Source organism: Nilaparvata lugens, chromosome 11 (assembly GCF_014356525.2).
Source record: "Nilaparvata lugens isolate BPH chromosome 11, ASM1435652v1, whole genome shotgun sequence".
In the NCBI taxonomy this organism is placed as follows: Eukaryota; Metazoa; Arthropoda; class Insecta; order Hemiptera; family Delphacidae; genus Nilaparvata; species Nilaparvata lugens.
The window spans coordinates 9016548-9031689 of record NC_052514.1 but is presented as its reverse complement, the minus strand read 5'-3'; the positions used below and the strand labels follow the sequence as shown (position 1 = coordinate 9031689).

At 34.9% G+C, this 15142-nt stretch overlaps 1 protein-coding gene across 1 annotated transcript in view; it reads left to right on the top strand.

The window, feature by feature from the left end:
• The window catches only part of LOC111047255 (connectin), a 200387-nt gene that overhangs the window by 142825 nt on the left and 42420 nt on the right, over positions 1-15142 (top strand). The gene's annotated exons all lie outside the window — the stretch shown is intronic.

The following is a 15142-nucleotide window of genomic DNA, read 5'->3' as shown; positions in this document are numbered from 1 at the left end:
CTAAAAATTTATTAAAAACTTAAAAACAGAACCATGGTTTCACGTAGTTTACCAACGCATCATCAGCTGTACTGAGGAATCTCTCTTTTTACTTTATTGTTCATCTCCTCTTTCCTCTTTGTTCATTCTTTGTCAACTTTCTCTGTCACCAAACGTGTTAACTACTTTTTCTTTCAATATCTGTTCATCTATTTCTCCATTCTTTCTTTTAATATCTGTTTATCTATTCCTTTATTATTTCTTTCCATATCTGTTTATCTATTCCTTTATTCTCTCACTATATCTTCTATTTTTTCTTCACTATCACTCATCATCTTCCATCTTTATCTTCCTCTCATTCGTTGCTCGTTGCTTGTCCCACTTGGTCATGTGATGGTTTGAAAATTCTTCTAAATAGCTCCGTTGTAAAGTGCAACTTACTCCCCTAATCATTTCAAAGAGGTCAATGTACCAGTACCTATTTCAGCCCATTTTTTCTGTCTTCATGATTTGAACTTTCCTCTCTTCTCTATTACCTATGACTTACACTTTATTCCATTCATGGAGAGTTTCAGCTGATATTTCCGTCTCTTTCTCGCTCATTTCTTGACATACAACCTATCCTTCGATTGATATGATTTGTTGTATTACTATCTGAAGGACTTAATCATTCAGTTCCTTCGTTTAGAGCTTGAAATGCATTGATATTGAAATTGGAATTATCTTCTTAGAAAGTACAAACAATATACAATATAGAACTTGTATATACTTGTATATATAACTTGTATATACAATATATAGAACTTGAAGAAGGTTCCTCACATGGGCAAAGCCTGTGTGCGAAGAACGAGAACTCATTCTGTGAGGTAACTTCGAGTTATCTCTCAAAAATAGATAACTTGACCTCTTAGATCTGTTCCAGATATTTATTTATTAAATTATTTATTCATACGTGGATACAATAACAAATAATTTATATGATATCAATGTATATGTTATCTAGTTGAATACCTGTTCCACACGGAATAACTGGACTGTATTCGCTGTATTGTGAGTTAATGGTACTCTTTTATTGCTTATCACGCCAATATTATTTCGGTTCATAGGTTTCAGTGCTTGTACCGCTAGCGAGATTCTTCTGAGAATCAGAGGATCCTCTCAGTGTAAGTGCAATTTGTTGTATGGATCCACTCGAAAAGGACCTTTCTCAGTACCCATTAGAGACAACCGATCCGCTTTGCTTGAAAAATATCATGAGAATTTCAATTTAGCATTTCAACTTCTTGGTCTATTTTACCAATTCAATCTTGATTTACTCACTTACTTACTGCGGTGGCCACTCGTACCCAAGTCGTTACTTGGCCTCATCAACTAAGCCTCTTCAAAAGTTTCGGTCACCCGCGTCCTCCCCTTTTAGGCCCATCCTCCTCATATCTTTCCGGACCTGGTCCCACCATCTAGTTTGTGACCTTCCAGCTGGTCTCCCTCCTATTATTCCTCAGTACACTGCTTGTCAGAGCGCTTTCTTCTTTCCTCAGAATGTGTCCCGTCCACCGTAACCTTCTGCTTTTAATCTCAACCACTACGTCTGGTTCATTGAATATTTGGCGTATTTCATGGTATGTACTTGATATACTAAAACCATTGTTTGTTCAACCATTTATTTCATTCACAAAGGCGATTTTTCCCAAGTATTTCAAGCCTAGGTGATAATTTCATGAATGGACCAATGGAGAGATGGATAGATGAAATTCTCTATTATTTATTGATTCATACAATAAGTTGTTGTTGTTTCTTAGCACTACAGCCCTGGGTGGGCCTTGGCTTCCTCCGTCACTCACCTCCACTCGTTCCGGTCATTCTCCATCCTTCTCCATCCACGAATCCCCATTCTATTCAGATCTCCTCCGATATCCTGCAGCCACCTTCTCCTGGGTCTCCCTCTTCTTCTTACTTGGAAAATTTCACCCTCAAGCAGTTGTCTCTGGAGTCTGTTCTGCTCCATTCTCCAGACGTGTCCCAGCCAGCTGATTCTTCGTGATTTGATGAAACGAACTATGTCCTGGTTTTGGAGGATATTGTTTATCTCTCTGTTGCTTCTTACTCTCCATGTTTCATCTTGCCGAACTGGTTCAAAAATTCATACAATAAGTACATCAACAAGAATGATAGGAAGTGAAAAATATAAGGTAATCTTGTGCTATTCCTCTCCCAAATTTAGATAAGGTTACACATAGTAACCTTCATAGAAATGAAGCTTGAGAATGAGAAGCTCAAATGAAATGAGAGAGAAATGATCTTGAAAAATTGTTATTGATCTCTTCAATAACTTATGAATTCACGTTCTTCAATATATCCTAGAAAATCTTGTTTCTCTAAGAATAAGTACTTGAGTCTTGATTCTTATACTATTCTTGAAGGTATAAAATTAAACAAATTCACTACCATTTTTATAACATGAAACATCTTTAACTTCCTATAAGCAACACAAAATTTCTAAAACGTTTCGAAAAATTGGATAGCACTGAAACAAGATTGTAGCTCTTGGAAATAGTAGCTCTTCGAGTAGCTCTCGTGTGGAGATAATCCTTCCCAAAAAATTGTATCCCAAAAGTAATCAGAGAATTCGTTTCCATTTCCGTAATAATAGGAGTCTGACAAAATCCCAAAAGTGATTAGAGAATTCGTGTCTATTGCCGAAATAATAGGATCCTGACAAAATCCCCGACCCGATTCGATTCCATCCCATATTCCATAAAAATCCCGGTTATTATTCAGTGATTGGTGGATGAGGTGATGAATTACTCTGTCGTCGGACCATCTCTGGGGAATGGACTGGCTTTCCATCAGCAGACGGCAGTATCACTGTCTCTGTTTGACGGCTCAAATTGTATAATATTACTGTCTCTGTCTGACGGCTCAGATTGTAATATTCTCACTCAATTTCACTTGCTGAGTGACTCTATCAACGTTGCTCCGGCTCGTCCCAATATATCTCTTGCACCCGTTCGTCAACCCTGCATGGAGTAGGTGATTTGTGGTGAGGTTCACATCAAACTGTCTGCATTAGTTAGATAGGGGGAGTTTGTGTAACCTGTAAGTAATGCTGTCCCATTTATATCTTCGATATTAACTTTATTATAACGAGAGATTAAATTTTTATAATGTTCTGAGTAAAGTATACGAAACTAACATGTACTTGCTCAGAAGACATTTACGGGTCGCACTGTTATAATCAATTATTTTGTATTGATACAAATACACTGTAGTATTACTGACTCGCAGGGTTAGACTAGGCGCACACCGGTTAGTCAAGGCAAGACAAGACAAGAAGACATGATCAGATACGTTTAGTCACAATACTTCACATAGTCTAGCTGCTTGTGACGCCACTCACACTGATTAGTTATTGAAATTGGACATGTCTTCATAAGCATCTATGTGAAGTATTGTGACTAAACATGTCTGATCATGTCTTGTCTTGTCTTGACTAACCCGTGTAAATTTCACTCGAATAATTCATTCATTTATTCAACTGTTCAGGTCCAAATGTGAATTGGAAGAAAATCAGTGTTGGATTGAAAAAGATTCTAGAATAACGGGAAACTGTTTGACTTGAAAGTACTGTGATTTTCCTGAATCAGTTTTGAGTGCACTTTGAAAGATGCTCCTGGAAAGATTCTACAATAACGGGAAATTGTCTTGGAAGTTCTGTAATTTTCCTTAAGAATGCGCTTTGAAAGATTCTCCTGAGATTATTGTTGTCCCAACTATATTTTGAGAGCTCATTATCCTATGGACTTCTCATAGCTGGTGTTTATTATTAAATTGATCCATTGATAGTGTTTCCACCACGAGAGATAATGAATTGAATCTGTATCTTCAGATCTTTGTCCACCATAGAGTAAACATATGGTGTGATAACTTACAAAGAACACCTACAAAACAATTTATGATGTACCATTACAAAATACATCATGCACATTATTCTGTTCATTGATGATACTTACAACATGAGGCATGAGGACTTGATTAATAAAATTATCAGCAAGAGAGCGAACATATGGTGTGACTAACTAATAGAAGATGTGGATATACTACAAAGAAAACTAGAACAGAATAAATTGCAAAATTGAATCAGTTCACTCAACATAATTTATATCCTCCCAACACAAACAGAAAAGGGGTCATACATTGCTGTTAAAAATAATTTATCTAAAAACTTATGAAGCAAGAGAATATATGGTGTGATAAATAATAAAAGAAGAAGATAAACTACGGAAAACTAACAAAATACTGTCCCAAAGTGAAAAATGTAATACAAATTGCATTGTAGATGAACTACAAAACAGAAAAAAAATGATACTTTTCTAAAATACAAAATTGAATCAACTGACTCAACATATCCTGCCAACACTACTTGTCTGATAAACAGAAAAGGGTCATGCATTGCAGATGACAAGTTAGGGTGAGATACAACAACAAATCTCGACAAGCACTTTACATGACTGGAACATTTTTGATGCCAGTATTCGATGCTGGCAGATTTGAAGGGCACAGAGTCCAAGTCGACCATTGTTGTGTGCTGATTGCTAATCAACCCTTGCAGTAAGAAACGTCAACAGCAAGGCCTCTCAGTCATCCCTCACTGCAATGCAAGACTTGTTGATAGATGGAATCCCATCCTGCCTCTGAAAGCATGAATAATTAATATTGTATTGTTCGCACATGGCCATTTGTTGTACAGCTTCTTGCATCCTCCCTTTGTTTAGGGGTTGGGTCGCGAGGTACGAAATTCAAAACGTGTAGGGGTTGAAGAAAGGTGGATTATGCACATAAAACATAGGGGTGAGTCGGCAGGGATGAGCTTTCGTCAAAGGATATTTCCGATGCTTTCAAGATATGGCAGATTGTGATGGTTCATTATGTTTCACCCCAGAATATGTGTACGCAAGTGGTGAACTTGTGTTTTTGAGTTGGAACGTGCACTCACACATACAAACACCCACAGGAATACACACTCACACAAACACCCACACAAATACACACTCACACATATAAACACGCAGACTCAGACTCACAGACTAATGTTGATAGTGGAAGGGGAGTAGAATGGTTATTGGTGCATGAAATAATTTTCGGTCCCCTTCTCTTCGAAAGGGGTGAATGTTAGTTCTCGAAGTCCTGTTTAGTGAGACCCTTTTAGTTAGCTGATCTTGTTATTCCTCTTTATTTGTATTAATTATTGTTTTGTTTTTCCTTAGCAATTTTGTTTTATTTATTTATTTTTTCGTGGATACAATCACAAATCTATAAATGAATATGAAAAAATCTTAAATAAATCTTGAATATGATTGGATAGGAACAACAGGCTTGGCCCAAAACTATTCCATTCCCAAATTTTAATGTCCAAAAAAATAGGTTATAGGTTACTGTAAAAAATGTTAATACAATATCTTAATTATCCGAAGAGTTGTTTATTTTGGTGCTATGTTTAAAATTCTAAGTTGAGTATGTGAATAGGATGTTTATGAACAAGAATTATGTTGTTTCCTTGCAATATTTTTTATCATTCATATAATTTCTCCATTATGCCCTTTAAAAATATTTTTTTATGAATTCAAGAAAGCGGGTTTGAGTGAAAAGTCCGGAGTAGGACCGTCATCAAAGGCATTATACATTGGGGAATTTCGAGGAATGATTTATATTGACGTGTTTCTTTTAATAAAGTCAGAGAATTGTGTGACATTTCTGTCGTGGATGCTATTCAAGAACAAATGTTGGTTTCCCTCCATATCACTCCATTCATGATTTTCGTCAGCCCTTATGATGTTGTATCACCCTTTCCCTTCGTATTAATATATAAAAATTCCACAGCTCAGGCTACATATTTCAATTTTGGCGGAGAATATTTCATCGACTCAAATGACAAATATTAGAGACCAGAAAATTTCAGGCATTACTCATATCTACAAAAAAGGCAAACGAAAGGGACCAAAGCATTGTAACCATTGCAGGTTGTAGGTATTCTTATTACCTGCAATAGTATGTGCGATTATATAAAATTGTTTTTTTCTGTTACAAAAGAAACGTTAGAGGAATGTTCAAGTAGGCCTTGTGAAAAGTAATAATCGTAAGAAATTTCTGGAGCAAAAGTTGGTTTACACATGACCTATTGGACCTTACAATTTGACTGCAGAATGAGAGGAACGTATTAAAACGACCTATTTTTTTGTAATGATTGACGGCACTTGATATTGAACAATGGTGTGAATTGTTCGATTCCAAAGGTGAAGTTAAAATTTTCTAGAGCAAAACTTGGTTGACCTACATATGTGCAGTAATATTAAATCACATACATTATGACCTATTGAACCTCTCAATGTGAACTATTTCACAATGTTACCGCCATTACATTGGCTCTAACACACAACAGTATGAAAGCAACAAAATTGAAAACAACTTTGTTATTTATACAATTATTCATACAGATGTGCTAATAGTGGAGTTTTGTTTCTTTTCTTGCTCAAAATTTTGCAAAATTATTTCAAAAAAATCCAATTTGTAGATGTTTGAGTGAAATTTTTTTTGTTTTCAATTAGTTTTTAATCATCAAAATTTAAAATTTTCAGTTTAGTTATTAGTTTTGAAGTGGAAATCAGACTTTTTGAAGTGAAAAGTGGAATTATATCCTCATTCTTTTTTGAAACTTTTATTTGTAAAAATTTGGGAAAAGACAGTTTTGGGCTATGCCTGTTGTCTTCTCCCAATCATATTATATAATTATTATAATTATGATTTATGATTGTCAATGAAATAAATAAATTCAGTTATTTCGTGATGATCGACGACGTTTGAAATTGACCGATGATGTGAATAGTTAGTTTCCGAAGTTGAAGAATGTTGAGCGCCTTTGATTGGCCAAGACCTGACTCGTAGCTTGAAGCTGGTTGGTCGAGAGTTGATTGTAGGCCATTGCTATGGCTCCCTCCCACTGACTAGCCTGTCAGTTCCTTGACCAATAGCAGTACAGTATGAATAGTTTGTTCGAGCTCTGTAATTGTTTTGGATACGATTTTGTATTCAGTTACATAACAGTGTCGCAATTCATGAATGTAAAACTGTAAATATGTGAAATTGATAATTTTGTAAAGGATAATAATTTGAGTATTACAACAGAGCTGTGTGATTTTTTTGTTTTCATTGGCAGTAGGCTATATGAAATCAATAAGATATTTCTTCATTCAACTTGTTCACTTATACTGCTGTGACTGATATACTGTGATACTTGGATCACCAAAGGATTTCATCAAAATAAGTAAAGAAATCGTCATTGTGCGTTTCAATTTAAAACGTTTATCAATAATTCCAATATAATTATAATAATTGCCATCAAGAAACTTTGTTTCTTACAAAAATTTCTTAAGATCCAAATAGACTTACATAGAAGGTATCCTCCAAGTTTCCCATTCCATCATTATTATGAAAGGAGTCTCACAAAGAGTTAGGATTTTATTTTAATTCAATTATGAAAAAACGTGACCATATTTCAATGAAAGTGAAAATTTATCTTGAAATATTTAATTCCTCTTCATATTTTCAATGTCCTTGCCCTATTACCATAGGTAAAGAAAGTATTGCTTTCCGAAAAAATTAAGGTACCCCAATTTCTAAATTTCCATACTTTTCAAGGTCCCCTGAGTCCAAAAAAGTGGTTTTTGGGTATTGGTCTGTAAATTTGTGTGTGTGTGTGTGTGTGTGTGTGTGTGTGTGTGTGTGTGTGTGTGTGTGTGTGTGTGTGTGTGTGTGTGTGTGTGTGTGTGTGTGTGTGTGTGTGTGTGTGTGTGCGTCTGTGTGTGTGTGTGTGTGCGCGTCTGTGTACACGATATCTCATCTCCCAATCAACGTAATGACTTGAAATTTTTGGAACTTAAGGTCCTTACACTATAAGGATCCGACACGAACAATTTAGATCAAATGTACTTCAAGATGGCGGCTAAAATGGAGAAAATGTTGTCAATAACAGGGTTTTTCGCGATTTTCTCGAAAATGGCTCCAACGATTTTGATTAAATTCATACCTAAAATAGTCATTGATAAGCTATATCAACTGCCACAAGTCCCATATCTGTAAAAATTTCAGGATCTCCGCCCTATCTATGCAAAGTTTGATTTTAGATTTCCAATTATCAGGTCTCATATATAATTTAAACAAAAAATTATTGAGCATGAAAATCTCTTCAATTAATGTCCAGTAACATTTTTACCTAAAGTTGAAAATTAGCTTGTAATTTGAGAAAATGTGATTATTCAATTGCAGACTGTTGGCAACTGTTGATTCTATTGAATCATTCACTATGAAGAGATAGCAGATCTCGTGTGTATCCAGCGTTATTGTCCTGTCACCAGCTGGCTCAGATCTTTGTTTATGAGTAGACTTGAGATGCGCGGGAACACTAGCGTCAGGTGATAAATTTTCATAACGGCAAGGAAAGTTGTGTGAGTGCGCCACACCAGATTTTTAATCTAAAAAACCACTTCAGTTTGTTTATTTCGGAAACCTATCATTGTCATCATCCATCCGATACATTTAATCAGAATATTTTCCTGGAAAGGATTTGTCTCCCACTTAGGGATTAACACCAATGGATTCATAATGGCTGATGACTACTCAGAGGCTGTTGGAAAAATAAATGGAAAATTAAGCCGATTAGCATTTTTCCTGCAGCGAAATTAAGAGTTGCCAACATTTCATCCATAGAGAGCAGGGATCACACTGGATACTAGGAATTCCATCGTTTGGGTCGAGTTTTTTATCCTGGAAGTATTATATTTTTCCAGGAAAATTGTCAAAATAATATTGATTTAATAAAATTAGTAGAATTGATGGTGATGTTGTGAAATCTCTCCATAATAAGAAAACAAAGATATTGTCAAATTTCACTAAAAATTTATTAAAAACTTTAAAACAGAACCATGGTTTCACGTAGTTAACCAACGCATCATCAGCGGTACTGAGGAATGAGGAATAGTAGTATTTTTGTTCTTTTCATAACTAGTTTAGAATAATCATGTTTGAATTTTTCCCAATAGTAATTATTAGCCCTGTATAGAGTATAATATACAGTATTTTGTTCAAGTACAATGAGCACCAACACATTTCAACATCAATTTCATAATACTTAATTTAGGTTTTGGCTACAGCCCAACTTTATATTATATTTCCAATATTTCTGCTCATTGTAGGTTAGTATGAATAGGCACACATAACCATTAGCTAAAAACTCGATAAAAGTTTAACAGATTAGATTAGTCTTGATCAAACAAACCTTGTTTGAATAGTATACTTTCATTTTATTCTCAAGTTCCTCAATTTTGTAAGTAATGAGCTATTGTAGCCTATATGGCCATTCTGTATATTTTCCATCTTATTTCTCAAGGTTTTCTGGTACATAATATAATATAACCAATATAGGACTGTTGTATTGAATTTAGGACATTGGAATTCAACTCATTATTATCATTGAAATTTGTGTTAAACTTTATTTTGCTGTAATTTTTCAAATTAACCTTTCAAATAAATTTTTTCTCAAATAGCCTATAGATTGTCAAGCCAAATACCAAAGACATGATAGACAGTCTCCAAGTCAGAGACAGAGTAACAGACCAGCTGTATAGAGTGGTCATAAATAAAAAAAAAATAAAAAAAAATCCCTCCCTTTTACTGAAAGAAAATTTAATTTTACCTAGAAAATAATTACAAAGGTGGATATATTTTGATATCATGTATAATATTCAATACTTTCATTACTTTAGTTATTGCCACCCAATTATTTAGGAGCTCTAGACTACTAAGATTAGGTTAAGAATGTTTCTGTATCCTCATTCCTCAGTACAGCTGATGATGCGTTGGTTAACTATGAAACCATGGTTCTGTATTAAAGTTTTTAATAAATTTCTAGTGAAATTTGACAATATCTTTGTTTTCTTATAAAATTGATTTAGTTGAGTGAGTAAAGACTTCTATGGCTCTTAAGCTGATTACTATCACAGGAAAGGATTCCTATAGATTATAATATTCATGTAGTATGAAGATGTAGAGTATCGAATTCCCATGAATCACATCTGCTCGATATCAACATCTATCAAATGCATATTCCTTTTAACCCCAAACATGATACATGATATATCATACAGGATAGTGTTCAGTGATTTCCTCCCTCATTACGTATGTTATTAACAAGCATGCCTAGAATGTGGGTGTTCAGTAATATCAGAAATCAAGTACTAAGAAGCTTAATAACAGCTTGAAATTCAACCTCGTGATATGAACTACAAATTGACTGTATGATTTATTGAACTAGTTAGAACTTTGGATTGAAGTGAATTGAATTGAGTTGAAATGAATGACTGCATCAATATCTAGAGTTTGGACTTTCCTGTCCAAGATAAGAGAGAGAGATCGTTACTCAATTCATTTATATCTGTAACTAGTAGTTCTGTGAACAGTAGACCTCACGCAGTTTTCTCAACCACAAGTATCTGATGTCACCTGTTCTAGTTGATTCAGTTGAATCACAATATTAACAGTTGAATCATGATTTACTCTTGAAAACTGTTATTGGTTTTCTCCAAGATCAAAAACTCAATTATGTTAATTAACTCAGTTCACGTTTGAATTTGTATCCCATATGATGATTTATCCAGTCGGGGGTCCAGACTAAACGTCTGGCTAAACGGATATGGCGAGCGAAGCGAGCCTGACGGCGACTAATATAATATTCCCAGGATTGAAGTAGCAGTGCCCAATCAATTTTTCCGCGATAAATGCATTTAAATCTTCAACTTGGTGCCAATCTAACAAAGTCAACTCAACGTAATGCCAACCTGACAAAATTATTAATTTAGTTGCCAGTTAACAACTGTTTCGAAGAGGTACTCTATCTAGATTATAGTTCTATATTAACATATGATATGGAAATTTCAATTATAATTAAGAGATTGGGAGAAGAAGAATATACATGCTAAAAGACGAACTTTAAACCCTTAAAAACAACCCTTAGAGTTAAAATATTGACAAAAGATTTCTTAGTGCGCCTCTAAAGGGCCAACTGAACATACCTACCAAATTTGAACGTTTTTGGTCCGGTAGATTTTTAGTTCTGCGAGTGAGTGAGTGAGTGAGTGAGTGAGTGAGTCAGTCAGTCAATGAGTGAGTGCCATTTCCTTTCATAGTATCCTTAAAATACAAAATTCCAAAAAACATTTTGTATACATCGACGCACAGTTGGAGGAGGAATATTCCTGCCAAAGCTCATCAAATTCCATCAACGCGTTTGGCCGTAATCGCGTTATATACAGACAGACATAAGCAAATCGAGTTGAAATATCGACCTCACTACGTTCGGTCAATAAATGTGTATTGGATAGTGTTTGATATTCGACAATCAGCTCTTATTGATAAATTAAGTGGTTTAGAGATTCTTGAACGTCAAGGTTCTACAGTGATTGGAAGGTTTGAAAATCTGATCATTCCAATTATATAAGATTAATTTCCCAAATGCCGTGAAAGATCTACTAGTGAATGTAGGCTAAAGTTTAAAAAGCTACTTGTAAATGTTCGGTGATTGTACAGTTAATGAATAATTAGTAAATGTATACTTTGAATTCAAAGATGCCTCCGTTTATAATCACGAAATTCGTATAGAAGCAATAATATTTCAGAACTGGACTTTGATAATGTTATCTCTAGATGAAAACATTTAAAACATTTAGACTGAAAGAAAATACTAAAGAAGAAAGCTAAGTACAAACGTAAAGAAGTGCGAAAGCTGGAGAAAATGGAAAGAAGAAGATACTCAGCCCAACAAATCACTATAAATCCTAGTGTAATGATGTCTCCAGCTATCTACAAGTTACATCTCTACAAATAGCTAGACGCACTAGGAGTTTATTCTGTGTTGAAATGCGGCCTCCAAGGGGGCCTAGAGTGGGAAATTGGGGGCTTAAAGGGGTAATGTGAAAGACTTCATAGTAAGGGGGATCTTCCCTGAGGTGGAGTGAGTGGAAAGGGGGGGGGGAATCTCGTCGGAAAGATCTTATCGACGGAGATTGGAAAGAATCGAAATTGCCCAGAGTTCGAACCGTGGGTTGCGTGTTTCAAGCCGTTTTCGAACTCCCCTTCCTCTGAAACTCTGGTGGGAGAGGTTGGGGTGCTCAAGCACCATTCATCGCATCAGCTGACGTGTGCCAGGTGTCAAGGATGGTCTTTTGGGGGGGGGGGAGGAGGAGTGTTGATGAAAGGTGTGCTATGCACCAAAACACTGACACCATTCTTTCACACTCTCTATTTTCTCTCATTTTCCTAGCTCTCTCTCTTTTCTAACTCTGTCTCTCTCGGTCCCTTTTCATCCCACTCACTCTCTCTTTCTTTCTCTCTCATTTTCATAGCTCTCTCTCTCTCTTGGCTCTGTCTCTTTCGGTTCCTCACTATCTCACATTGACACCACTCTTTCACACTCTGTCTTTTCTCTCATTATTATAGGTCCCTCTTTCTCTCTCTCTCTCTCTCACTTTCCAATCTGACTCTCTCGGTCTCTCAATATCTCACTTGCTCGCTGTCTCTCTCTCTCCCCCTCTTCTCATTCTCATTTATTCTCTCCTGCTCGTGAATTTCTATTTCACGGTTGATTCAGATGTTGACTCAGTGTGATTTTCTTTCATATGAAAAGTTGTCTCAACGTAATCGCATTGTCTCTTTTTTGATCTATCTCTCTCTCTCTTCAAGAATAATTATCAATAAAATTATATTCTATTCTATACTGTGATGAATTTTTCAAATAGATCATGAAAAGAGAGAAAAATTGTGATTACCTTTTAAAATGAAGGAATTTGCTAAAGGAATAGTTAGCGACCGAGCGATAAAGCTTACTTATCAATAACTGTATATTAGATAAGAGTACCGTTCTGTACTGAATATTTTTCTAGGAAAATTATTCAATCAAATTATAATTATTTTGCGAATAAAGCACAAATTATTTATGAATCGCTCACTGATTTTGAGGTTACACTTTGTTTACTATCGATCAGATGTTTTTAAAACAGTTCGAACGTAGCTGACTGATTCAAAGCATTGTCAAATGTCATGCCGGTTTTCATGCAAGGTAAAATATCATTCCTAAAAATTATAAAACTAACAGTAAAGGATCAAGAATTTCAAAATAAAAAATAAAATGTATGTATTATTGTTGAAATTATTTATTATTTAAGAAATTATATTATACGTCAGGTCTTATTGTAACTAAATAGGTCATAGCATGAAATTGTATTACTGATAAAACGGCAGAAATTAATTATAATAATCTCAAACCTAATAAAAATTGTACAAGAATATTAATTTATTAATAATTTAATTCAACTGAACCACATGGTAATTAAATCTCTATGGCAGGTCTAAGCCAATCACAGTGCATAGAAATAGCACCAAGACGGTGATCGTTTGAAAGCAACACATGTTAATCTATTATCAGACACCAACCCTGCCTTATCAGTTACACTAGCACGTGTACATTGTATGAGAGGAACTATATCTAGAAGATTAAGCAGTTTTAAGAATTACATAAATTAAATTATTATTGTAATTAAAGGAATTGTATTCTACTACTTGCCACTGACGTCATGTTTACGTCACAAGCGTTCTACCAATGGCAAATTTTTATGCAAATTATTACATTGAGATTCTGAGAAGCAAGGTCTAGCCTAAAAGCTTAGAGAAAAGAGCAGCACTTCCCTTTTGAAATCCTCACCGTGCAGATCTCTTTTTATAGTTACCAAAGACCTATTTGTGAAAATTTCTTGTTCGATTTTAAATGTTCTATTTGTGAGCCGATATTTTAGGCCAATTTATTTGTTATTCGTAAATTTCTGTTCTCATCAAGCGATAAATTTAAAAGCTTAAAGTAAATTATCCCTTATTAATTCGGTGAAGGAGATATTTAATTAAAATTCCCCACGTGCTGAAACCGAAGCCTGGATTGCCGCCGATCAAACGATTTTTTGATCTAAAGAAGAAAACCACGACGACCAAGGAATTTCACGTGAGTTATAAGTCATAAGGGGCCCCAATCTACGCTTCGAAAATATTTCAGTGCAGAAAAACATAAATTTTTCTTCGTTAAATTATTGGCCACGCCGACAAGCGCTTTTAGTTATTAAGAGCCTAAAATTTATTCATATTTAATTTCTAAGAATTTGTAGTTGATTAACTATCCTCCGCTGCCTGAACCACGACCCCCAGCAATTTTAAAATATTTTATAATTCATTTTTTCACTATTCTTTCAAAATTGTTCAATTTTATCAATCGTAAAATTCTGTTGAATCACGCATGGTATCATGCAAGCACAAGAACATTTTTAACTCCTTCTGTTAATGCTGAATTATTATCAACCTGTAAATCAAATTCTGAATCTGCACTGTATGATTGCATATTTTATTGTAATATATTTCAGTTTTGTTAATTCGCTTTCTGAGTTCGATTATTTCTTAAGCCTGTCAATTATTGTGTCTGATACGTTCTATATTATCAAGAACCGATCGAATACGATCATTAGAATAATTGAATTAAGCTGGATATTGGAACAGGTCTAAGTGGATGTAGCGAGTGGGGTCAGATCAAGATATTTATTCTTTGTCCTTACCTGCTCATATATCAGCTTTTATCTGTTACCTACCTCGACTTAGGAGCGAATGCATCAATTGTACAGCAGAGGCAGCCATAGATCATATAAATTCCTACAATAGAGCTTAAAACCCGACAAGACTCTGTTCTCGAAATATATTCTGAACGATATTTGGTTCAAATACCATATTTTTTAATCCTTCAGAACTTATTAGAGACGCAGTCCCGTAAATTAGCTACATCGGGATTTTTGCTCGACCTGTATGATTTTGTATGCTCATTCTTCACAGGTAATAATTTTAAGGTATCCGTATTCAGTGTTTAGCGATCGCTACACTACTTATAAAAATTTCATCACAATACAATTTGTCATTAGAAGAATCAAGGGTGAGCGAGCGTTTAGGCCTCCCGCGATTCCGACAATTGTATTGAATCTTGTAGTGAATCAATCAGTCTGGTGTACACTCAGCGTCCACACACGCAATT